The sequence below is a fragment of the Barbus barbus genome, assembly GCF_936440315.1.
Source record: "Barbus barbus genome assembly, chromosome: 44".
Classification (NCBI taxonomy): Eukaryota; Metazoa; Chordata; class Actinopteri; order Cypriniformes; family Cyprinidae; genus Barbus; species Barbus barbus.
The window spans coordinates 6,652,805-6,679,022 of record NC_136722.1 but is presented as its reverse complement, the minus strand read 5'-3'; the positions used below and the strand labels follow the sequence as shown (position 1 = coordinate 6,679,022).

The window sequence follows — 26,218 nt, the reverse complement described above, 5'->3', positions numbered from 1 at the left end:
ATATAAATAAATATTTTTGCAAATATGTTAGAAACAATGCATTGCAAAACAAATGCCAACTTGTATCCGATGCACACTTTCTTAACTCAATGCACTGCATCGTGAACTTTTATGCCGATGCACTGATGCGAATTGGTGAATCTTACAATCCCTACTGTATAGATCTACTACAGGATGATTTCATTGTTACAGTATATTAGGCAGCAAGTGAACAGTCAGTCCTTGAATTTCATGAGTTGGAAGCAGGAAAAATGGGCAAGCAAAATTATCTGAGTGACTTTGGCCAAATAATGATATAATTGACTAATTGAATAATTGACAACTGGCGTTATCAAACTGGCAAGTCTTTTGGGGTGTCCCTGGTATGCAGTGGTTATTAGTACCTACCAAAAGTGGTGCAAGGAAGGACAACTGGTGAAACAATGTCAGGCTCATGACTGCCCAAGGCTTACTGATGCACGTGCATAATTTACTGCGTATGGGACTGCATAGCCATAGACTGGTAAGAGTGCCCATGATGATCCCTGTCCACTTCCGAAATTACCTATAATGGGCAAGTAAGCAACAGAACTGGACCATGGAGCAATGGAAGAAAGTTGCCTGGTCTGATGAATCACGTTTCAGACCAGATGGATGGCCAGGCAGGAGCATGTGTGTTACTGGAAATGGAAAGAGGATGCAGTGTGGGAAGAAGGAACACCGGCGAAAGCAGTGTAATGCTCTGGGCAATGTTCTGCTGGGAAACCTTGGACCCTGGCATTCATGTGGATATTACTTTGACACGTACCACCTGACTAAAAATTGTTGCAGACCACATACACCCCTTCATGGCAATGGTGTTCCCTGATAGCAGTGGCCTCTTTCAGCAGGATAATGCACCTGCAACACCTGCAGCTGTTCAATGTGTTGACGTAGCTTCCAAATTCCCCAAATCTCAATCCAATTGAGCATCTATGAGATGTACTGGTTGAACAAATCCGATCCATGGAGGCTCACCTTGCAAGGTGCAAGACTGAAAGGATATGCTGCTGATATCTTGCTTCCTGATACTACAGGACAAGTTCAAAAGTCTTGTTGAGTCCGTGCCTTGATAAATCAGAGCTGTTTTGGCAGCATGAAGGGAACCTACACAATATTGGGCAAGTGGTTTTAATGTTGTGGCTGATCAGTGACAGTGTACATACCAGCAACATCATCAGCAAAATAATCACTCATGTACTGTACTTACAAGGACAAACCATGCAAGACAAATCCCCTGAAAAATGTTATTCAGTATGATAAAAAAAAAAAAACTGATAATGGGAACTTGATCTGGGGTTCATATGCAAGTTTTAAAATTTCAGCTGTCACAGCATACTCGTTTAATAACAATTACAGAATGCTGACAACAAATTCTTATTATTGTGTGTATTCCTATATGCAAGTGTTATCTTAACCCAGATAAGGACTGGATCAAAAACAGTCCATAGACTCTCTAACCTGTGATAGACTGTAAAATTAACAGTAAAATCAGAATTATATAGTTACGCACACTGTCTTACATCCGTTCATCTGGCTGTTTACAGTTTACTCTTAGAGAACGTCCCGCCTCTCCCAGCACCTAAGCTGAATTTTGTTGCTCCAGTGACTGCTTCAGCTACAACGACTAGCAGGCCGTGGTCAAACTCATACTGCATGGCCTGGGTGAAGGAGGAGGAGTCAAAGACTGCGTGGTAGGCGGAGTTACGTCAGCACGGAGACAGAGCTGTGGAAATGCGCTGACCTGATCGGCAAGTTCAAGAGCCACTTGAAGTGCTAGAACAAACGAACACAGACTGACAGTTAGATGTGAAGATGCCAGGGGCCATTCCTAGTTAAGTATAACAGACCTCTGACAAGTTTTCTTTAGTTGACCATAATGTGTGACCTCAAGTGACCTACCTATCATCACTCATTTCCTTCTGATATGAACTCATTTTGTCCTGGCTTCTGTCCAGATCTCCTATGGAAAGTCCACTCGAGTGACTTCACTTTGGAACTGAAGTGTTTACTTTAGCAGTATCTCTAAACAGCTTTGAGCTCATCTCATCTAACCTCGCTGTGACTGTGTGAACTGCTGCCACATTACATTAGTTTAATCTGCTAACATCCTCAAGGGAACTACACTGTGGATGAATGAAAGATGCAAACGCTCATGGTCAGATAACAGCACATATACAGTACACTTTCAAAAGATGCACTGACATGCTGTAGAAAAGGTAGAAATAGTTTGAGGGAAGTAACTATTAATGATATTACTTCAACATAGGTAAAATGTAGTTGGTTTATGATGTTCAATTGCCCTATCATGCTAAAGCAAGTACTTAAGGTGTAGTATGTGTACCTTGGCCATCAGGCACCACTCTGTTTGCCAGTCCAAATGTTAAAGCTTCTTGTGCCTTTACTGGTCGGCCTGTGAGGATGAGATCTAGACCTCGCGAGAGACCAATCAGCTGTGGCAATCTCACTGTACCCCCATCAATCAATGGCACACCTGTGTGAGACAAACAAAGAGGTTTATAGACATGGAGGATCTGAGGATTAACTGGTAGGAGGTGAATTATGAACCCAGATATATACTACCGTCCTTAAGTTTGAGGTCAGATTTTCTTATTTGAAAGATAACAATACTTTGGTAGTCAAGGATGCATTAAATTGATAAAAAATAACAGTAAAATATTTATGATGCCATGAAAGTTAGAATACCCATGCCATTTCAATGTACAATTTGTCACTGACTTGTAAATTTGTCACAGTGCTTGATTTTTGAGTTACTTGATTTTCATGGATTACAGGACAAATGTGAAATCTAGGTATTAATTCAAATTTATCAATATGTGCAAATACTTATCAGTCAGAATATACTGTAGGAGTGCAACCCCTATAAAATTTTTATTATTAATATTATTTATATGTACATAGACCATTGTATTATACACACACACACACACACATATACACACAAAGGGTCCTGAATACGTCTAATCACCCGCAATTCCTCTGCATTTAGAGCTGTCTCTATCTCTGCCAATTCAAACTAGCATCATTACTACCACGTTCTATAAATAATATTTTCTCCTGTAGCAGGTTATGGAAATAATGCAGCTCTATTCATAGTGGCTTGAGAGGGTGAGAGATAATTAATGGATACATCTGCTACCAATCATCTGTCCTCTCAGTTCAACAAGCTACACATCTGGCAGCCTGATCTGAGGTGGGAGGGAGTTCTTTCAGTGAGCACATCCTTCCATATTTCCTCTGCTCTTTTAGCCCATTACTCAAGTCTGTCGTTCAGAAAGTCAGTCCTCCATCTCTATTACACATCTGCAAGCATGCAGCTGACACACCAGATGTGATGAGGTGCATCTGTTTCATAAGATGGACCTATAAAATCTTAAAAGCAGAGGCAGTGTAAAAACCATAAATGCAAGGAATGAAGGTACATTCATGCTAATATTAATTAAATCATCTGAGCCGCAAAATCTAGGTTTGACCAACTGACCATCTGAAAGAATCCAAGGGATTTTTTGACATACAAGAAAATGTGAATTTAGGAATCAGTGTGGCCATGTTTACATGCACTCCTTTTTGTCAATCCAAATAAATCCAATCCAATTTTAGATTCTCTAAGTTCTGTTATATGCACCCTAAAGCTAAGCATTTCAGCTATCATGGCACTGGTATTTTTTAATCCGATTGAAAAAGTAGTCTGATTCAAGGGTTTACATTGCTAAATTTTTCCTATTAAACAGAATATGTAAGACTATAACCATTTTCAGACAGATTAAAATTTAATTCAGACTGATCTCAATCGATTGCGGGATGGTGACTCAGTGATTATTGCTATCACAATCCAAAGATATGGAGGAGAGGTGAATGTAGGTATGAGTGAGAGTGTGAATGTCTGTGTATGTATCCGTCCAGGTGGTTCCTGGGAAAGGCATCTCCGTAACCCATCATAGAACTGCTTGTTGTTCACATATGGATGAATTGAGTTTAGTCAGACTGACGTAGGTCATTCCCAATTGGAATCTGTCTGACTGACTGAGCCATCAATATAATTATAAAGAGATTATTAGGTTGCACGTAAACATAGCTATGCTGTGGCTGTGAGTTAGATAAAGTAGTCCATACATCTCTTCAAATCAATCTATTACCTTTACTCCCAGACATTGACTATTGCACAAAATCCTCTTGCTTTCACTCACAGGAGACATTGAAGTGGTACAATGGTTTTACAGAAATCACCGAATGACTCCATGTCACTAGACCTGCATTAGCAGCTGGGTGATTTCAGTTCACCTCAGGTGTTTGACTGAATGAATGGATCTGTCTGTGTAAGCCTGAGCCTGTGGTTGAACTTTTATGTCTTCCTGTACGTGTTCATGCTGGTGATACTGGTATCCACAGAACATCAAAGAACCAGCAAAGCCTACAACGCAAGTTTGCACACACAATGGAGTTGGGGTAATGCAGTGTTACACCACACTACCACACTAGAGCTCAGGAAAAAACCTTTAAACACACATGACTACAATTACATAAATGCAAAAACAGCTAAATGAGAAGCTATAAGATGTGGTCTGCAAGTCTGTGAAATCAGAACCAACATTACCATGATACAAAACCTGTCACATATGAATTATAATTCTAAATCCCTAAGAGTTAACCTTGAGATTTAGTTAATTTCAGTATAAACTGTTCACTTAAAACAAATGAATGCATTAAGAGAAGCCTTCTATTCTTAAGACAACTCAAATCCGTCAATGTATTTGATGAAATCTGCATCCCTGAGTCCAAGCATTATGTGCCTAGGAAGGATCTGATGATTGAAATAGAATGTCTGTACAATCTGAGAAAGGTCGAGTCATTTTAGTTGTTGGCAGCCACTCCGGTGGCTGAGGTGGACGAATGGAAACTGCATCCAGAACAACTGGCTTTGACCACCTGTGCTGTTGGATTAGATTCAACGTGCAGTCAGGGCCTCTTAAAAATGATAAACTCAAATTTCACAGATCTTCTGATCTCTGATAAATGTGCTACATTGCATTTGAGCTGGGAACAAACTGTCAAAGTGAAACAGAATATTTGATGAGAAAACAATGACTGGGTCATGAAAAGTGGGCGTTCCGTAGCAGAATCAGACCTGAATGTGAATTTCCCATCCAGACACTGTTGTAACCCACTTTTTGACTTGGATGTTGAGGCTGAAGGTCAGGTCAGGACGTTTTGATGTAACCCAATGGTAAAACTTTGTCAAATTACATACCTGAAAAGCCCAAATAGCTATAGATGACGTCAGCCAATAAGGAGAGTAGTTTTAATAAATGCTGCAAATTTAAAGTTTATAAAGGCACTGATGAATTGTGCACGATAAGACTAGGAAGGTATATTAAGAAAGTAAATAGGGTCAATGTGCTAAAGAATACGTTACTTTTTACTCAGTCAAACAATATTTCCCTTGGGTTTTACTGTGTAACTGCGCTAGCTGAATCACTTGAATGGCTTGTTCACATTCATTTCAGGACTGTTTCTTTCAGTTTGGTGGCTCAATGTAGTATCTGAAGACAAAACAGGAAGTATTTGGCCACATCAGAGAGATTTTGGTAGCATATTTTCCTTTTCCAGGGTTACCTCCCCCATCCGCGTCTCTTTCTCATTTCTGTCTCTTCGTCTCTCACCATGAGGGATTCCCCTAGGCTGTTCCCATCTAGGTCTCCCATATACAACCCTAAAATTCACTTGCCAAAACAAGATTAGGTAAAATAAAACCTACAAGCAGGATGTTAAAATAAACCCTTTCCACTGATGGTGGCCAAGACATCTATTATGTGAGATGAATGGTGTTTAAGGGCCTGCTGTGCACTGTGGGTAAGTACAGGAGAGAGTGAGGAAAATTCAGAGGAAATAAGTGGGTAGTGTCAGAGCGCTTAGCCTTGTTCTGGGAGAAAAAGTCTCCAAATGATAGTTCTCATTTAAACTCAATCATACCAGAATGGCCACAGGAACCAATGTGCGACAAAAACAACACATAAAAATTGTTGACAAAACATTTTGGTAGGAATGGTTACATGCTAGATGTTCCAATCAGAAGTGTAATGTGACTATAGATATCATATCATGCAAGCTATTGGATTTGTTCATGATTTCAGAAATACAAGTTTCTGGGGGAAAAAACGTGCAACGTCTGCCTGTGCAAATTGCTGCCACAATGTCAGGATGTTAGAGGTTACTAAGCTGTACTGAGTATGTTTGAGCAAGTTGTTATGCGGTTTATAGAGTATTGTGGGTGGTTGCCAGGGATTTGCTACATATCTATGCTAAATAACCAAGATGTCTTGAGTGGTGTATAGCATGTTGCTGTGCGGTTGTTAGAGTGTTGTGGGTGGTTGCTACATAGTTACTTAACTATTCTGAGTGGTTTTTAAAATGTTTCTAAGCAGTTGAATGTTTCTATGCATTTGTTAAGCTGTTATAAATGTTTATGATGATGATAAGCTATGTTATTTGCTGACAAGCCAGACTTTGAGCTGTTCATGTTGATTATTTTCAGATTAATTATATTATATATTATTAAACAGAAATATGAAAGGTATAACTGACGATGGGCCAATTATTCCACCTACTTCATAGTCATCACACATCAAGACATTGTTCAGATCTGCTGGCATGTGCAGCGGGGCTGCTTTGGGGGCTCAAACCCCTGCCCTTTTTCCCAAATTAACCAAAAGTGCCCCTCTCTTAACAATTATCAACAATAATATTGTGGTTAATAATATAAAATGCTTTTTAATTATAATTATTATGGTTCAAAATCTGTAACAAATGGCTGTTTGACTCTGAAAATACCTGTTTATTTTTACTTATAGTCTGAGGTGCCATTGCTATAGATTGTGTGTGTCTTAAGGCTGAAATACATGACTTTTGCCCTGATTTTCCCCAGATTTACAGTCTGGAGAAGTTGGCGCTGTCAGAAAGTCACCGCAGTCTCCACTAGGGTTGTAACGATATACCGGTATGACGGTCTATCGCGGTTTTTACGTACACGGTTATCATATCATGGGGAAGTCGTGGCCTACTGGTTACAGAGTCAGACTCGTAATCCAAAGGTTGCGGGTTCGAGTCTCCGGCCGGCAGGGATTGTAGGTGGGGGGAGTGAATGTCCAGCGCTCTCTCCACCCTCAGTACAAGGCACCGAACCCCCAACTGCTCCCCGGGCGCCGCAACATAAATGGCTGCCCACTGCTCCGGGTGTGTGTTCACTGCTGTGTGAAGGTTCACTGCTGTGTGTGTGCACGTTGGATGGGTTAAATGCAGAGCACGAATTCCGAGTATGGGTTACCATACTTGGTAGTATGTCACTTCACTTCCTACCGTAAAATTAATGGAAAAAAAAACTATATATATAATAATCTCACCCGTGCATATGTAATTTATTTTGGCTGCTTTACTCTGCTGAAATGACAGAGGCAGAGATCGTATCTAATCTCCATCCCCCGCGGAAAAACTTTAAATTTGCAGTATGGGAATACTTTGGATAATTAAAAAAAAAGAATGTGGGGTTGTCCTTGAGGATGAATCCAAATTTGCTAAAAATGTGGACGCAAAGTGGCTGCGAAAGCAAGCAATACATCCAACATGTTCGCTCATATTCGCGGACATCATCCCTCCGTGCAGATAAAGGTATGTCGCATTTATAACAAGTTATAAGGCTGTATAATTTCCGTGATGCAGAGGGAATCCTGATGCAGTCGTGAACATGGGATTTACAGTATAATATTAACGAGGTTGTCACTTAAAACGCGCAATCTGATGGATGGATAAATCAAAAGTAGATATGAGTGGCGCCGTTTTATCTACTACAAACTGAAGTATGCATGCATGACACTAATGGTGTTTTCAGCGTCTACATAAACATGAACATCAGCAGAGCTGCTCTGAGAGAAAACCAGTTTTATTTGAGAAAAAAACATTTTCAAATACATTCAACTCAAAGGTCTGCTACAACCCATCAAAATAAAAGTTCAATTTAACTTGAAGTCCTGACAGAAATAAATTGGCATTGTACAATGTACTTAAAAGTTATGACAACAATAATAATATTCTTTATAATAATTTATTTAAACGTTATTTTTAAGGAATATCAAGTTTGTCCATGTTTTAACTTAGAATACCTCTGTTGAGCAGCACTTTGCCAAAAATAAAAGTTGTTAAATTTTCATTAAAATGTTAAACTGTGATATAGATATACATAAGGCTTATTGCTTTTTTTTTTTCTCAGAAGGGAGGCTTACTTTCATTAAAATGATTTCAAGTTTGTTGCAATAAAGGATTTGTTCACTCAGATAACTTGTTCTTATTCTTTTAAGAGTCATTGATACTGATAAGAATTATTCTTTAATATATACCGTGAAACCGTGATTTTTTCAGAGACGATTATCATACTGTGAAAATCTCATACCGTTACAACCCTAGTCTCCACTAACGACTGTCACCAGATCCCAATCCCCTGATTTCTAATCACCGCCACCTGTCAGCACTCATCAACAGTTATCCCTGCACTCCTCCCGTTCACTCACTGTCTTGTCTCAAATATTCCATGTTGACTAACCTGACCCACTTACCTTTTGTCTACTTACCAGTTGCTCCAGTGTTCCTATCCCTGTTCTCCACCGCTCCAGTTCTCCACTGTCTCCACACTCCACTGTTACCTCCGGATCCCCAGGAAAAGGACAAAGGACATTCACACTCAGATAAGCCCCTAGAGACATTCCCATTCCCCGCCTTCTTACCTGGACATTCTGCTCATCTCATTCCCCTCTGCTGCTACTCAATACCTCAATACTCAAAACCTGTTGATTTTTTTGCACTTACCTCTGTGTCCTGTGTCTATCTGCTGACAGACGCTAATTGTCGAAAAATTAAAACCAGTCAGTAGATTTGAGTTAATAGATTTCACAGAAAATTAGTGTATGATGGTCACAGCTTCAGACTATGAATTGTCATGCATCTCCTAGCAACAAGGGGCACTTTTTTGTGATTGGAACGACATTAAGTCGATGTATGATGCCTCTTTTTCTTTGTGATTATTTACAAAATCAGTAAGTGTATGATTCCTAGTTTTTTAAAAATCTGTTCAGATTTTAAAAGTCATGTAGTGTAGTGCAGCAGCTAGAGTTCTTACTAGAACCAGGACGTATGACCACATTAGCCCGGTTCTGTCAACACTGCACTGGCTCCCTATTAAAAATTGTATACATTTTAAGATCTTGCTAATTACCTATAAAGCCCTGAATGGTTTGGCACCTCAGTATTTGAGTGAGCTCTTATCACACTATAGTCCTTTGATAATATCTAGAATATCAAAATCAACTGCGGGCGGGAGATCATATTCCTATTTAGCGCCCTAACTCTGGAACAATCTACCTAACACTGTTCGGGAAGCAGACACACTCTGTCAGTTTAACTCTAGATTAAAGACCCATCTCTTTAACCTGTTTTACACATAATTCACTATCGCATTTCTATAATTCAAATCCATTAAAGGATTGTTAGGCTGCATTAATTAGGTCAACACTTCCCAAAACACCCGATGTACTTGTTACATCGTTAGAAGAATGGCATCCTCGCTAATATTAGTCTGTTTCTATACTATTTTAGTCTGCATACTTGGATGAGGTAGAGAGACTCACATCATGGTGCCAGGACAACTGTCTCTCTCTGAATGTGAGCAAAACTAAAGAGCTGATCATGGACTTTAGGAAGAGACAGCAGCAGCCCTACACTCCTCTTATGATCAGTGGGACCCCATGGAGAGGGTGAGTAACTTCAAGTACCTCGGCGTAAACATCTCCGAGAACCTGACTTGGACTACACACATCCAAACACAGGTTAAGAAAGCCAGGCAAAGACTGTACAATCTGCGTCAGCTGAGGAAATTCAGGGTCTCACCAGCAATCCTGAAAACTTTCTATTCAGGGACCATAGAAAGTGTATTGACTCAGTGCATCTCAGTGTGGTATGGAAACAGCTCCAATCAGGACTGCAAAGCACTACAGAGAGTGGTGCGCCTAGCTGAACGCATCTCAGGGTCTGCTCTCCCCTCTCTGCAGGACATCTACCTCAAACGCTGCAAAAATAGAGCTGTTAAAATCATCAAGGACTCTAATCACCCTGGTAACCGACTATTCACTTTGCTTCCATCTGGTAAGCGCTTCCGTGGCCTGATGGCAAAAACTGAGAGACTTAGGAGGAGCTTCTTCCCCCAGGCAATCAGGCTCCTAAACTCTAACTCTGTGTCATAACATCACTTGACTCCATGTAATATCACCATATCAATAAGCTATTCATAATTTTTCTCCATGTAAATATCATATATCAATAAGCTATTCATAATTTTTCACTACCTCATATTGCTGCTATTCAAATACCCTGTACAACTTTTTGCACATAATTTTTGCACATTCCTCTTATTACTATTTAAGTCAACAACATGCTGACCTGCACATTTATATTTATATTTTTTATCTTTTCTTTTATTTTCTTTTATTCTTTTATTTTATGTTTTGTACTTTTCTCCTTCTTATTTGTATTCTATATACCGTAATTGCACTGTCCTTGGAGCGGACCTGACCTACATTTCACTGCTGGTTATACCCTGTATAATTGTGTATGTGACAAATAAAAACTCTTGAATCTTGAATCTCTTCTTTCCTATTCCAAGGTCACTGTAGCCACCAGTCCATATCCAGATCAGATGGTGGATCAGCACCTAGAGAGGACCTCTACAGCCCTGAACATCAGCGGAGACCAGGACAACTAGATGAGCCCCAGAGACTGATCCCCAGTGAAGACCCTGTCTCCAAGACGGCCATTGGGACAAGACCACAGGAACCAGATGAGTCCTTTGCACAATCTTACTCTGTTGCAGCCTAGATTTAAACTGCTGATTTTGTCTGGCCAGAGGAGAATGACACTATTTTGACACACTAGTTCTCCGTCTAAATACTGTAAAGCTGATGTAAAGCCACCCAGCTTTACATCAGCTTTACATAAAGCTGCTTTGACAAAATTTGCATTGTTAAAAGCACTATACAAATAATATTAACTTGACTAGTGTATTCCAGCATTTAAAGAGACAAATTTTGTCTGTCGACATCAGTGTTGGGGGTAACGCATTACAAGTAACGCAAGTTACGTAATCAGATTACTTTTTTCAAGTAACACATTACTTTTTAATTTACAAGAACATATATGAGTTACTTTTTCAAATTGTTTTTTTTTTATTGCTGAAGAGTGTTAAACCTTCTCCTCCTGCGTTCTACTGTACAGATGTGAATGTGAAATTCCTTCAGCCTGAGGCTTATTCGTTACAGTTTTTGGTGTGACACATTACTTTCCATAAAAAGTAACTAAGTAACACAATTAGTTACTTTTTGTGGGAGTAACGCAATATTGTAATGCATTACTTTTAAAAGTAACTTTCCCCAACACTGGTCGGCATGTTGTCAGTATCATCTTTGCTCTTCAATGTATTTTTCACTGCGTAAGAACATGATGTGTGGCGAGAGAATGACATGGCTTTGCATAGGGTCAGTCGTGTTTAATTTTCTCTAATTCAAACTCTTACTAGCATTTGATTTGATAGTTAGTTAATAGTTAGTTCCAAGTACCACACACAGGCCTATTATGTAAAGTATAAGCAGTTCAAGTTCAGTTTTTGTCATTAAGATGCTCTTTTGTTTAGGAACTATTTTCTTACACATCTCACCCCAAGCCTGTTGCTAATTCCAAAACCAGAGAGAGAGAGGGGTGGGGGAAAGAGAAAGCATGCTTTCATTAGAAAATAAATCATAATTTAGAGGGAAAATAGTGGAATGTTTTTGTAATTTTTATCTTGTTATTTTTGTCATTATTTACTTGGTCATTGTATTTGTGGGTTTTGCCACATTTTCTGTTATATACTACAAGACGTTTTTTAATAATTTGGCAAAGTGTTATGATATGAAAGTCTAATGTTGTAATGTCAGAGTTGTAATTCCAAATTCTACAAGGATGTGAATACTTTTTGCAAGTCAGAATCTCTTGACTGCAGTAATTCTGGCACGCCATTGCTATGGTGTTGTGCATTGTTACAGGGACTTGCTATGTGGTTACTAAGCTGTTTTGAGGTTTTTTAGAATGTTACTATGCAGTTTCTAGGTTGTTGTAGGTGGTAGCTTAATGGTCAAATTTAAAAGAGTCCATGTCTTAAATTTTTCGTCCATGTGAGAATTATAAGTCTAATAAGAAAAGTAATTGCATACCTCACCATAACACGTGATTTGAGGTATCCCTCATTCCTCAAAAGTAGTGCAGGTAAAGTTACATGCCACATTTTTAAGGGTTGTTTGATAAAATTCTTAAATAAGAACAATATTAATGCAGACAATTGTCTTAGCAAACACCAAAAATTTTTCATTGCACAAAAAATTCAACTAATCATTACTGTAGAGCACCGGTAAAGACTTGAGGACAGCCGGCGTCACGTCTTCCAGTAGAGGCAGAGAGTCTGAGGAACGGATTCACAGGAACATGCGGGCAATGCCCGGATGCTTGGTTTAATGAAAGAGAGGGTCATGATGATGGCTCTATGTTTTAAACGAGCAGCTGGAAAAATCAGTAAATTATAGCACTGTTGGCATATTTATACACACTGTGGTCATATTTGTAGCATAGAGAAACTAGTACATGCAGAATGAAACTGCATTAAATGTCTCTTCTCATTCTGTGTACTGCAAAGCCTGTCCACAATAGTTTAGCATTGCATGATTTAATTTACTATGTTTGGATTGAAATTGACACCTTTTATTTTATTACTCATAATACAAGCATTTATAGAATTCTGCAAGTGGCACTGTACAATAAGGTAACATCATGGTACGTAAATATGGTAATCCAGGGGCGTGCAGTCCATATAAGTCCACTTCAGATCCTATTTATCAGGACCTGAAGTGGGACATTGACACTGACTCTATTGTGTAAAATGCCCAGCAGAGGTTGTACTTCCTTTGCCAGCTGAGGAAGTTCAACCTGCCACAGGAGCTGCTGAAATAGTTCTACTCTGCCATCATTGAATCCATCCTCTGCACTTCAATAACTGTCTGGTTCAGCTCAGCTACCAAATCTGACCTCAGAAGACTACAGAAGGTAGTCCGGACAGCTGAGCGAATCATTGGTACAACCCTTCCCACTCTCCAGAGTGAGCAAAAGGGCTGGTAAAATCACTCTGGACCCCTCACATCCAGCACACTCCCTCTTTGAACTGTTACCGTCTGGTCGATGCTACAGAGCTCTGTGCACCAGAACGACCAGACACAGGAACAGTTTCTTCCCTCGGGCAATCCATCTCATGAACACTTGAACTCTTAACAATAAACATGAAACACACAACACTATCATACTTTTTGTTTTTATTTTACACACATACTTATTACATTTCAAATTTGCACCTAACATACCTGTACATACCGAATTGTCTATTATTGTATATTGTGTTTGTGCTATTTGGCACATTGTCCATTTTTGTATATTTGTACATTATTTATTTTATTTTTTATTTGTTATTATCTGTGTCCTGTCCTGTCACTGTCATTCTGTCGCACTGTGGAGCTACTGTCACTAAAACAAATTCCTTGTATGTGCAAACATACCTGGCAATAAAGCTCATTCTGATTCTGATAAGCTGTGAATGTTCTGCATACCCAAGCCATTTGAGAGAATGATCTCAGGGACTGGCTCATAAATATTAACAATGTTATAAATTCCGGTAACGTTTTAATTCAAGGTTTCCTCGTTACATGTATCGTACTTACTATTATAATAATACTTAATTATGCATAATTGCATGCAAGTAACCCTAAAATGAACCCTAATCCTAACCCATGTAGTTAATAAATGTTACTCAGTACTTAAATATATAATTACAATGTAACATTTACATTTATTTAGCTGACGCTTTTATCCAAAGCGACTTACAATTGCTATATATGTCAGAGGTCACACGCCTTTGGAGTAACTAGGGGTTAAGTGTCTTGCTCAGGGACACATTGGTGTCTCACAGTGGATTCGAACCCGGGTCTCTCACACCAAAGGCATGTGTCTTATCCACTGCGCCATCACCACCCAAGGACAAGTAACAAGGACACCTTAAAATAAAGTGTAACCTAAATTCCATTATCATTTGAGGTGTAACATAAAGCTTACATAATAAAACGTTACATATGTAACTGTCTGTAAATTATTTATTTGCCAAATGACAAATTTATGCAAATATGTGCCAGTTACAGAGGGATTCGGGTGAGTGTATCCACAAACGCTTTGGCACCAACACTCAACTGTTATGAATCATCATTACTGCTCCAAGTTCTCATTGGTCTATTGGCATGTGGGTTATTTCATGTGCAGGAAAAGCTGCACATGAAAATCAAGTTGTTGTCACATGTTTGTTTCCGTTTAGTTCCCATTTGTCCTTATTTGGTTTTTCCTGTTCATTATTAGTTTATTTGTCCCCAGCCGTGTTTCTTTAATTATCTAGTTTTCCCCAGTGTTGATAAGTCCTGTGCTTCCCTGCCTTTGTGTCCTGTCTTAATTGTCATTATGTGTCTCCTACGTGCTCAGTGTTTTGGATCATTAAAGATTGTGTGTTTTGAAGGATTCCTCGTCTCCCTGACTCCTATGTATCGTGACAGAAGACTGGACCGTAAAAAGAGTAAGCGGCGCTCCCTTTCCCCCATTTTGTTTTCCCCGTTTTTTAAAAGTTTTTGTTTGTCTGTTTTCCTCCTCTCCACGGCATGGAAGTCGCCGCTCACCCAAGCCCGCAGATTGCAAGGAAATTTAGGCCGCCGCTCGCGGCTCATCCAAGCCCGCCGTCCGCGAGGAAATCCAGGCCTCCGTCCGCGGCGAAGTCAAGCCCTTCGTCTACAAGGAAATTCAGGCCGCTGTTTGCGGCTCACCCAAGTCCGCCGTTCGCGGCTCACTTAAACCAACCGGCCTCTCCGCTGTCAAGCCCGCCGGCTCCAACACCAGGGCTCCTGGATCGGTGCTACCCCCGGAGTTCTCAGCGTCTCTTCTTACTCCAGAGCCCGCTCTTCGCATGCACCCTCCAGAGCCCGCTCTTCGCAAGTGCCCTCCAGGGCCCTCATTGGTCTATTGGCATGTGGGTAATTTCATGTGCAGGAAAAGCTGTCTGTGAATTGCTCACCCAGCTGGAAAACTTGATCTTGATTACCAAAAATCAAGTTGTTGTCACATGTTTGTTCCCGTTTAGTTCCTGTTTGTCCTTATTTGTTTTTTCCTGCTCATTATTAGTTTATTTGTCCCCAGCCGTGTTTCTTTAATTATCTAGTTTTCCCCAGTGTTGATAAGTCTTGTGCTTCCCTGCCTTTGTGTCCGGTCTTAATTGTCATTCTGTGTCTCCTACGTGCTCAATGTTTTGGATCATTAAAGATTGTGTGTTTTGAAGAATTCCTCGTCTCCCTGACTCCCTCGTTTTCTCAAGCAAAGCAAATTTTTAAAATCCATTGGAAACATATATTTTCTGGCATAGTAAAAGTAGGCTGAAGTTACACGTTATTTGGCAATATGCTTGCACACAAGCGCCATCAGAGAGGCAAAGGATTGCTTCTGTCTGTTCCTGTCTGTTATGCTGCTGAGAGGTTTGTGACTGTAGCTCCGTGTAGCTTCGCTTTTCTGTTGAATCTCTATCTTTCTTTCACTCTCTGTTGTTTAAAGTGATAATATATAACTTAATTCCCACCATATTTCTGGTATTAGCTATCAAACTAATTTGATCGCTTTTTTTTTAATCTGTGAGTGCAGCGCGCGTGCAGCGCATTAGCATTCGTTAGCCGATTAGCTTGTCTCTCACGGTTCCATTTACGTTTCTATTCGCGCCTATTATTGTTTTCTTTTTTCTTGCTCTGTTTTACACAAGTTCATTAAACAACAGTGGTAAGCAAATCATTCTTCAATCATGGTGAGTAATGGCTTCTTCTCCTGCTATTGTTGTTTGCACTGTTTTCCACATGTACAGTTTATCTCTCTCTGTCGGCGACGAGGGATTCACATGTGATAAATGCAGGGAAATAGTTAGGCTGACAGAGAAGATTTCAGAATTAGAGGCACGCATCCAAACTTTAGTTGAGGACAGTAAGAATGTGAGGGCTGTAGATACTGCTTTGGATGCGACTAGCTCAGGGAGTCCTGTACATTGTTCGGTTCCGGTAGAGCCCGTGCAGCAGGGCAACTGGGTGACTGTGATGTGGCCTAGTCACGGGTCAAAACACTGCTCTTCCGTTCCGATCAAAACATCAAACAGGTTCTCCCCACTCAGTGACGCACCCACTGAGAAACCTGATGAAAGTGCTCACTTTATTGGAGATTCTATTGTACGGAATGTGAAAATAGAGACACCAGTCACCATAGTCCAATGTTTACCGGGAGCGAGAGCGCCTGACATCTTGGCAAATGCTGGCTAATGCTAAAAAAAGTGCTAGCTAATGCTAAACGTAAATTCAGTAAGATTGTTATTCACGTCGGCGCTAATGATGTTCGACTTCGCCAGTCGGAGATCACTAAATATAATGTTAAAGAGGTGTGTGAACTTGCAAGTACGATGTCAGACACTGTAATATCCTCTGGTCCCCTCCCTGCTTACCGGGGTGATGAGATACATAGCAGACTGTCGTCACTCAATGGCTGGATGTCTAAGTGGTGCCCGCAGAATAACATGGGTTTCATATACAATTGGAAGAATTTTTGGGGCAGACCTGACCTGTTGAAAAGAGATGGTCTTCATCCCTCTTGGGGAGGTGCCGCTCTTCTCTCTAGAAATATGGCACATAGTCTTAGAGTTCGTACTTGACTAACTGGGGACCAAGTCTGGAAGCAGACAGACTGACTAAACCGACCGTCTGCTAGCCACCTCACGTCACAGAAGTCAGTTAATTCTCAGCACATAGAGACTCTTTCACCTAGATATCACACTATAGAGACTGTGTCTGTTCCCTGAACTAGAAAATACAGAAAACAGAAAGCAGGTGCTGACATTACCCAGCAGCACAATAGTAATGACTTTATGAACTACTTTACTTCCAAGATCGAAACTATTAGGGATAAAATTGTAACCATGCAGCTGTCAGCCACAGTATCGCATCAGTGCACTATAGATCCCCTGAGGAACAATTCCACACATTCTCTTCTATTGAAAATTAAGAATTGTATAAACTTGTTAAATCATCTAAACCAACAACCTGTATTTTAGACCCTGTTCCATCTAAGCTCCTAAAAGAGGTGCTTCCAGAAGTAATAGATCCTCTTCTGAATATTATTAACTCATCATTGTCATTAGGATATGTCCCAAAAACCTTCAAACTGGCTGTTATTAAGCCTCTCATTAAAAAAACACAACTTGACCCCAAATAATTAATTAATTACAGACAGAGCTCAAATCTCCCTTTTCTGTCAAAGATATTAGAAAAGGTACTGTATATCATATCATAGTCCTGAGACTGCTCTCATTAGAGTTACAAACGACCTGCTTTTATCATCTGATCGTGGTTATATCTCTCTATTAGTGCTACTGGATCTTAGCGCCGCGTTTGACACTATCAACCACAACATTCTTTTAAATAGACTAGAAAATTATGTTGGCATTAGAGGAAGTGCACTGGCATGGTTCAAATCTTACTGATCTGAACGCCATAAATTTGTGGCCGTAAATGAAGAGGTATCATACCAATCACAAGTGCAGTATGGAGTACCTCAAGACTCAGTACTTGGCCCCTTACTTTTCACGCTTTACATGTTACCCTTGGGAGATATCATTAGGAAACATGGTGTTAGCTTTCATTGTTATGCTGATGATACTCAGCTATATATTTCTCCGCGACCTGATGAAACTTACCAATTTGCAAAACTAACGGAATGTATAGTTGACATCAAAAACTGGATGACTAGCTATTTCTTACTGCTAAATTCTGAAAAAACAGAGGTGTTAATTATTGGACCAAAAACTTTTGCATGTAATAACCTAGATCACTGTCTAATACTTGATGGCTGCTCATGTTTCTAGCATTTGTAAAACTGCATTTTTCCATCTTAAAAATATATCTAAATTACGACCTATGTCAATGTCAAATGCAGAAACATTAATTCATGCATTCATGACCTCAAGGCTAGATTATTGTAATGCTTTATTGGGTGGTTGCTCTGCACGTTTAATAAGCAAACTCCAGCTGGTTCAAAATGCAGCAGATAGAGATATTTCGGGATATAGCTCTTATACTTTTGTTATACTTATACTTTTAAGTGGTCATGAACTGCCTTTGTTTTTTTTTGTACTGTACTCTGAGGTCCATCTATAATGCTATCAAGACTCAGAAGTAAATGCCCACTGCTATGATTGGCTAACAGTTGTGTATGTTTGACAGCAACATTCCTCATAGATGGATGCTGCTGTGATTTAGGTCGCATAAATACCCAGTACATATTATATGATCTGTAAAAACAGACACAGCAATAGTGACCACATAATAAAAACAGTTGTGTTGCAACATTACTGTCGGATCCAATGATTTTATAAAACATGTTGTTGTCAAAAATTGTAATTATCATTACTGTAAAGTTTTTTAAATTATAGTATTTATGGTCATTTTACCATTTTAAGTGTTACCATAGATATTGGTGTTGTTTCAAAACAACCGAAACAACAAGCAGTTCTAATATCAGGATTTTCTGGTAGGATTTTATTTTGGGATTTTCTTCAAGATTGTTTTTTAGAAGAAACATCTCCCAACCACAAACCCCTTCCTCCAACCCAGGTCCAGAGTATGAACAAACAAAGCAATGCTGTCCAATGCCACACCTACCTAAACCTTAAACAAATTAACATCAAAGTTCAAAACAACACCTACCAAATCTATGACAGAAAACGCCCATGATGGAGCTCTCCTCGACCACCCTCAGGTCAGCCAGCAGGGCCAGCTCCAGACCCCCAGCCACAGCGTACCCACTGACTGCAGCAATGAAGGGTTTTGAGAGCCTCATACGAGACGGACCCTACAACCAACAACACACATCAGTATATTGCCCTTCTACCCTGTGAACCAAGCTATAGGACTGCAAACATGAGTGTCAGATGTCAATTATGAAGAGCATGTGAGCTTCACAGTTTGCTCTACTATTGGTAGTTGCAGATGGTCTCTTTCGCTTATGTGGTACGTTACTCATTTCACATGTGAAGATGATCAATAATAACAAAGCTCATTTACAAATTAAAGTCTTTAAAACAGTAGCAAAAAAAAAAATCTTGTTTAATTCTGAAGGCCTGTTTATAGCAAGACAAATGTTTGGTGTAAACATACAAGAGACGGAGACAAGGGAGCTGTTTCTGGATTCTTCTCTGTTATTCACTCTCTCTAAGCAAAATAGTCATGAGCACCACCAAATTGTAGCTTTATGTAACAGCAGTGGCTCAGGGCATGTGACCAAAAGTGCAAATTTTTGGTTGGCCAGCCTTTTTCGCAAAGCAAATGAGGGGGGAAAAATCTGTTGCAATGACTGCAATGTTTGTCTCATTATGAACATTTTGGTAGACATTTTAATTTTATTTAATGTGATTTTATTTTTATTTATTTTATTTAGTTAATGTGACTGTTAATACATTAAATGTCATAGAAATGGTGGGAAATGGTAATTTTAGCAAGTCCACTTTAGCATACTTTTAAAAAGAGTACTTATTACGGCTATAATATTCTTTAAAAGAATATACTTAAGTGCAAACTTATAGTACTGTTTTCAGACAATTAATTACATGTTAATTCCAATAAACAAAATAGCAATTCCAAACTGCTGAACTTTAGAGGGTTTTGATGGTTTGTTTGTTTGTTTTTGGCCCACTTAAGTAGGACTTAAAATCATAGTTCACCCCAAAATGGAAATTATGTCATAATTTACTGACCCTCAAGTTGTTCCAAACCTTTATGAGTTACTTTCTTCAGTTGAACATACAAAATATTTGAAGAATATGGGTAACCAAACAGTTGCTGGTCCTAATTAACTTCCATAGTATGAAAAAAAAAAGTTAAATGGAAGTCAATGGGGAGCAGCATACATTCTTCAGATATTCTTTCAGAAATCGGCATATAAGAACAATTTCTGAAGGTTTCATTTCTAATGAAATTATATATTAAAATGTTATGTGTTTTAATTTATAATGATGAAGTTGCACTTTAATAAATTAAAAGGCTATTAACTTTCAGGTACCACTTTATTTTAAGGTTTCATTGTTAAATAGGCCTATGTTACATGTATTTACTATAGTAATACATTATGCATAATCTCAAGTAATTACAATTTTTCTTGATTGCTAAAACACTATAATCAGGCTTTTGAACTAACATTTCAAAACCATGACGCCATTTTTGAAAAAAGCACACCCATTTCCCTAAACTATAAACACCATTCCCCTGCTTTGAAACATGAGTCATATTTGGTGAACTGTTACTGCAAAGCTCTACACACAAATCCCTACATTTCTCAGTGCTTACACCAAGTGGTCATTTAGAAAGCACTAACATTCAATATTGTTCACTCAAGTCTGCAAAGTTTTAGCTCAATTAGCACAAAATTACCCAAGTGGAAACACTAGGAGTCAAAATTTATCACACGTCAATCAGAACCTTCGATGGATAAAAGGCCAAAGTCAGCTTACAGTTTTTCTCATTGGCATTGGTGCATTTCTCAAATCAGAAATGAAATTCTCAAAACTACTTGTTCAACCTCCACATCATCTAGTTGTCACGTCCTGCTGGTGTGCCCTTATTGGCCACCAGATGTCACTGTGTGTTTGTTTGAGCACATGGCTTGTTGTTTGTGGTTTGTGCCATGTGCTCTCCTGTCTATTGTCTGACCCCGCCCTCCTTGTTATCTCATTATTGTTTCAGTGACTTCACCTGTGTCCTCCTCGTTTGTCTCCCTATTTATTCTCCTGATGTCTGCAGTCCCGTGCTGTTTCGTTATTTCCTGTTTGATGTTTAGAGTTGTATGTGTGGGTATGTTTGCAGGTACTGCAGTTCTCTGTCTGCCTGTTTTTCCCCTTCGGGGTGGTTTTTGTTCATTTTTTGTTCTCTTTTATTAAAAGACCCACTTTTCGCCAGCATTTGAGTCTTCGTCTCTCTTCACCCGTGACAGAACGAAACAGCCAATTGAAGACTCAGCGGCGATGGGAATCTTTTTATTCCCAGCTCCCGGACGACAGAGGAACCAGACCCCAGCCAGTGGGCCGCATCCCTGCCCACAAGACAATCGTCCCTTTGGACGGTATGCCGAAGACCTCTTTTATGCAGGCCAGGGGCAAGGGATTGGAGAGAGCACCCTCATCCGCCTGTTTTTAGCGGGCCTGGACGAGCCTGTCAACTGGGAGGAGCTGGGGGAGCTAGATACGTGGTCCTATTGGGAGGCGGTTGACCACGTCATCTATTTGAAGGAGGTGGAACTGCAGGAGGGTGCCCCCCTCCCAGTCTGGGCCGTCCTTCCAGAACCTCCTCGGATCATGCAGGCCGCTTCCAGATTCTCGGATTCATTCTTTGGGCGTCCCGGGCTGAGACGCAGCGTGGAGGATCCTCTGCTGATGTCGGTGAGGGAGGCGGTGGCCGCTCACCGTCCACCCAAGGTGGCGGTGGCCGCTCACGATCTTCCCGAGGCGGCGGTGCCCGCTCGCTTGGAAGCCTTGTGAGCGGGCACCGCCGCTTTGGGAACGGAGGCGGCGGTGCACGCTCACAAGGCTTCCGAGGCGGCGGTGCACGCTCACAAGACTTCCGAGGCGGCGGTGCCCGCTCACGAGCCTCCTGAAGGAGCGGTGCCCGCTCACAAGGCTTCCGAGGCGGCGGTGCCCGCTCACAGGGCTTCCGAGGCGGCGGTGCCCGCTCACAAGGCTTCCGAGGCGGCGGTGCCCGCTCACAAGGCTTCCGAGGCGGCGGTGCCCGCTCACAAGGCTTCCGAGGCGGCGGTGCCCGCTCACAAGGCTTCAGAGGCGGCGGTGCCCGCTCACAAGGCTTCAGAGGCGGCGGTGCCCGCTCACGATCCTCCTGAAGGGGAGGTGCACGCTCACGAGGCTTCCGAGGCGGCGGTGCCCGCTCACGAGGCTTCCGAGGCGGCGGTGCCCGCTCACGAGGCTTCCGAGGCGGCGGTGCCCGCTCACAAGGCTTCCGAGGCGGCGGTGCCCGCTCACAAGGCTTCCGAGGCGGTGCCCGCTCACAAGGCTTCCGAAGCGGCGGTGCCCGCTCACGATCCTCCTGAAGGGGCGGTGCATGCTCACAAGGCTTCCGAGGTGGCGGTGCCCGCTCACAAGGCTTCCGAGGCGGTGGTGCCCACTCACGATCCTCCTGAAGGGGCGGTGCACGCTCACAAGGCTTCCAAGGCGGCGGTGCACGCTCACAACGCTTCCGAGGTAGCGGCAGTGTCTGCTCACGATCCTCCTGCTCTGCCTGCCACGCCTTGGCCTCCTGCTCTGCCGGGAACACCCTGGCACCCTGGCACAGAGGTGTCTCCAGGCCCTCTGCCGCTACACGGGCCTGGCCCACCATCCCTCCCCCTGATCCACCTCTGGCCCACCTCCCTCCCAGACTTTTTTTGATTTCAGATTTACTGTGGAGCATCTGGAATCTGCTCCTTAGAGAGGGGGTTGTGTCACGTCCTGCTGGTATGCCCTTATTGGCCACCAGATGTCACTGTGTGTTTGTTTGAGCACATGGCTTGTTGTTTGTGGTTTGACTTAGACTTTTTATAAATTTGCCATGAATTGTTCGAGTGAAACTTGACTTTCATTAATGAAGAGAATATAGACCAACAAACCAGTTGCCGAAGTTCCGAAACTCACGCTTTATAAAAGACCAAATACGGCGTTGTTTCAAATGCCACGCCATTACTGCAGTGTGTGCAGGTCTCCCCTGCACGCCGATGACGGCCACAGCGAGTGCGTTTCCTGTTTGGGGAAATCCCATGCAGATGCCGCGCTCGCTGGCTCTGATTGTTCTCACTGCGAGAACATCAGTCTCACCTCTCTGCGCTCGCGGATCGCTTTCTTTTCAGAGAGCGACCCCGCCCCTCGCGCCCTCCCGTTTTCTTCCTCCCAGGGACCTGTGAGGAAAAAACAGCGGGGCAGAGGATCTCAGCGCCCGGCTAAGAGCAAGCTCACGTCGGCTCAGATCCCGCGTGCCTCGCTCTTGCCACACAGAGAGGTTTCTCCCATCCTTTTTTCCCAACCTGACCAGCATCCCTCTGCAAGTGCAAGCGATCTGGTCTCGTTCGGGGGAAGTGACGAAGAGCTGACCGATGACAGCATGTCATTGGCAGCTTCGGACGCTGAGGAGCTGTCAGGCTCAGTAGCTGACTCCACCCCCCTGCATTCGTCCACGAAGGAGGTCAAAGAGCTGGGATTGGAGTGGTCTCCTCCAGAGGAGCCTTCTCACACCCGTCTCGATGAGTGGTTCCTGCCGGGGCGCCGTCAGGCCCCTTGCCAGCAACCCTCGCCATTCTTCCCTGAAGTTCACGACGAGATGCTCCCCCTACTCTGCTCGCCTCCGTACTTCCGCTTCATCCGCCCCCACTGCAATTGACGGCGCTGAAGAAAAGGTGTACGAGAAGATGCCTCAACTAGATGAGTCAGTGGCTGCTCACCTCTGCCCACCCACTGCCATCGGCTGGAAGGCAAAGGCCGCCCACCCGTCCAAGCCATGCAGGACCACTTCAGCGCTCGCTGAACGCTCCTACGCTTCAGCTGGACAGGCGGCTTCAGCGCTTCATTCAATGGCGATTCTACAGGTCTATCAGGCCAAACTCCTCTCTGGCTTAGATGAGTCTGAGCCTGATCCTGCGACTCTCAGGGAGCTGAGAAGTGCAACAGACCTGGGTCTGCGCGCCACCAAGACCACCGCCCAGGCAACCACCTTCCCTTTGGACTGTCTCTGGCCCCCTGCACTTTTACGAAGTGCATGGACGCTGCTCTTTCCCCTCTAAAACAGATGGGAATCCGCATTCTCAACTACCTCGACGACTGGCTCATTCTTGCCCAGTCAGAGGTGGAGCTACTTTCACACAGGACCCTCCTCCTCAGCCACTTAGAGCGCCTGAGGCTCAGGGTCAATTTCGCCAAGAGCGCACTGTCCCCCAGCCAACGGGTATCGTTCCTGGGAACAGTTCTAGACTCAGCTTAGATGAGAGCTGTGGTAGCGGCAGAACGCGCTCTGGCCATTCAGAAACTCGCGGCCTCCTTCAAGAGCGACACCGCTCGCCCCCTCAAAGCATTTCAGAGAATGCTGGCCCTCATGGCCGCAGCATCACTAGTGCTACAGCTGGGCCTGCTTCGCATGCGGCCCCTCCAATGCTGGTTGAAAACACGGGTTCCACGCCACGCATGGCGTCACGGACGCTGCATATCAGGGTTAGCAAGGCCTGTGTGACAGCCCTGGTCCCCTGGAAGAACCCACGATGGATGGAGAGGGACGTGGCCATGGGAATGGTCTGCAACAGGAAAGTTGTCACGACAGACGCCTCCAACACAGGTTGGGGGGCGCTGTGCGAAGGCAAACCGATCTTCGGCCATTGGTCGAAAGCGGAGAAAGGCTTCCACATCAACTGCTTGGAGATGCTAGCAGTATGTCAAGCTTGCCTGTTTTTCCTGCCAAACCTAATAGGACGCCATGTGCTGATTCGCTCAAACAACATGTCCGTGGTGTCCTATATAAATCACCAGGGAGGTCTCTTCTCGAAGCCCCTCTTCATTCTGGTAGAGCGCCTTCTTAAGTGGGCTCAGCTCAACCTGCACTCGCTGAGAGCAGCACACTTGTCGGGCAGATTGAACCAAGGAGCGGATATGTTATATCGGAGCAATGTCCTCTCTGAGGAGTGGATGCTCCATCCGCAGATGGTTCGGCAGATGGTTCCAGATCATTTTGACAAATGATCTGGAAGATCTTTGTCAAAGCCGAAGTAGATCTTTTCACCTCCAAAGACAGCTCTCACTGCCCAACTTATTATTCGAAGGCCAGGGACGTGTTGACCCACGATTGGCCCAACCTCCTCCTTTATGCATTCCCCCCGATCACCCTGATTCCACAGGTCATCAGACGAATTAGGGAACAAGGACACAAGGTTTTATTGGTGGCCCCCTTGTGGGAAAACCAACCCTGGTTGTCAGAGCTGACTCAGATGCTGACAGCAACCCCCTGACCCGTGCCCCTGAGACGGGATCTCCTCTCTCAGGCGAATGGAACAATACGGCACCCTCGACCCATTTGCTAGGTTTTATAACCTGGACGTACCAGCCTTACAGGCCAGGGTCCTCTCTGCTTAGAAGAGCGTACATGCATATATTATGGGAACAATCTTGACTGAGAATTCTTGACTGCGATTCACTCAAGTGACATTGCATGTGCTCAATTGCATTTTAATGTCCCTTTAAATGTCTAAGATATGGTAAATGTTAATACAGACCTGAACCTGTGTTCTGGTGAAATAAGGGCGTTCTTGTGTGGCCATCATTACCTCTGGCACTCATTCACCTCTTCAAAGCTCATCACATTCTTTATGTTGCTGTCTATGTAATGTTATCTACTGTGTTCAGTTCACCTGCAGACAGTCCTCCCTCTGAGCTCCAGGTTTAGAGTGTGAGAGAGAGCAAAACCTCTCATTTGACTCTTGATAAAGGCGATTTAGGAAATTTGAGCAGAGATGGTTGATCCAGGTTGAACAAATTATTTCTATTGAGGGTGTGCTATTTGATGGCCTAGGATAATTGTTTTCAGTGTGGTAATATTGTCATCACAGGCTTTGACATAACACAGGACTCTTGTAACCATGTGCTGCCCACTTAGTCAAAGATTTTAACAGGGGGTGGGAGGATGGAGAATCAGGGGAAAATTCATGTATAAACTATTTCTTTGCTTTACCGCTCAATCAGATAACATATTTATTCTTCTCACTAACCATCAAAGTACACCAAAGTTCACATCAATAATAGTGTGTAAGTGAACTTACCGACTCTATAAAGCACTGCCACATTAAGTCTGTTGTCCTGGTCAAAGACTGACAGCTCCTCAGTCAGTCTCTGAGCAGTCTCTTGATTTACTGCATTACGCGCTTCAGGACGGTTAATAACCAT

General features: G+C 42.5%; 1 pseudogene across 1 annotated transcript; it reads right to left on the bottom strand.

Moving 5' to 3' along the window:
* Positions 1 to 1,559: 1,559 nt before the first annotated feature.
* On the bottom strand, positions 1,560 to 26,218 carry LOC306863265 (enoyl-CoA hydratase EchA19-like; annotated as a pseudogene). The gene is made up of 5 exons: positions 26,095 to 26,218; positions 25,687 to 25,754; positions 18,972 to 19,116; positions 2,363 to 2,512; positions 1,560 to 1,794 (listed from the first exon to the last, which is right to left on the bottom strand). The product of its transcript is annotated as an enoyl-CoA hydratase EchA19-like (transcript).